Raw genomic sequence first — 1170 nt, forward strand, 5'->3', positions numbered from 1 at the left:
TATAAATAGTTTCAATGAAGTATTTAATATTGAATATTTATGGACATCTCGAATCGCAGCACAGCCACAGATTTTTCCACTATCTTCCCCGAGGTCGGTGCTGGCCCCCACTTTGCCCCCGTTTTCTCGTGCAGTGCCGCGGACCGGCTGCCCACGGCGCCTCTGGGTCACTGCTAGGGAGGGAAACGCAGAGGTGTGAAGCCCTCTCCTCCCTCCGTTTTTTATGTGACTGTTTTGCTGCTGGTGCCGTCCTGGTCCGACTGCCACGATGGCTCTGCATCCTCCTCGCCATAAGCCTCACTACATTTAAAATTCAAACTTAACCTGAGTTTCTCATTAATTTTTGATAAGGCGTAATAGCATAGAGAAGTTCAGAGAAGGGTTTCTTCCTTCTGCAGAAATCTTCTTTCAAATTGTGTTTGCTTGTGAACAGCTTAAACACCGTGACTTACTGATACCACTTTTCTTTTTCCTGAGCACGTGGGGTCTCGGCCAAATCCCATAAAAGTCCTTGAAGTCTTTCCGTTGGTTTTACTGGTAGGTGGATCTCAGGGGGCTTTCGACCGAGCGGTAACCAGCACGCGAGGTGAGGGCTGGTTTCCCTCGCACAGTACAAGCATCCGGCCGTGGGGCCCACGGCGGGACAGTCGGCGGGCGGCAGATTCCCCGGGGTGCTCGTCCGAGCCCCGTGGGAGCAGGGAGCCCGCTGGGAGCCCTGTGCGCTGGGGGCGGCCGTCGCGCCCGGCGCCTCCGAGCTCGGCCCCCTGCGCTGCCGCTGCGCTCTAGATACTGTGCGTACTCAATCTGTGATTGCAGAACACCCAAATTTGAGGCAAACGCGTGATGTTTGACAGCGTGCCTGAAATCTCATTACGTGTTTGCCCTTCTTCACCCAGGAGTAGTTAACGATGCTTGAGAATTCTCTGGAGAAGCAGCAGCAATTAATTGCGAAGTTTTTGTTATGTTATTATCAGTGATCAACGTAAATTAACAGGACCTATTTTTTGCGCCCCGATGCCCGTCGTTCGCTTCCCTTTCAGGATATATAATAATATAATCCTGCCGGCGACAGCCTAGGTAGCCAGGTCTGCGCACGGGTTCGTTGCCGCGGGTGACGCAGGCCCGGAGCTCCGAGGGTTTTAATTCAGCGGGTGCCTCGGGGAGGGGGGG

The sequence above is a fragment of the Apteryx rowi genome, unplaced genomic scaffold, assembly GCF_003343035.1.
Source record: "Apteryx rowi isolate R43461 unplaced genomic scaffold, aptRow1 scaffold_2, whole genome shotgun sequence".
Taxonomy (NCBI): Eukaryota; Metazoa; Chordata; class Aves; order Apterygiformes; family Apterygidae; genus Apteryx; species Apteryx rowi.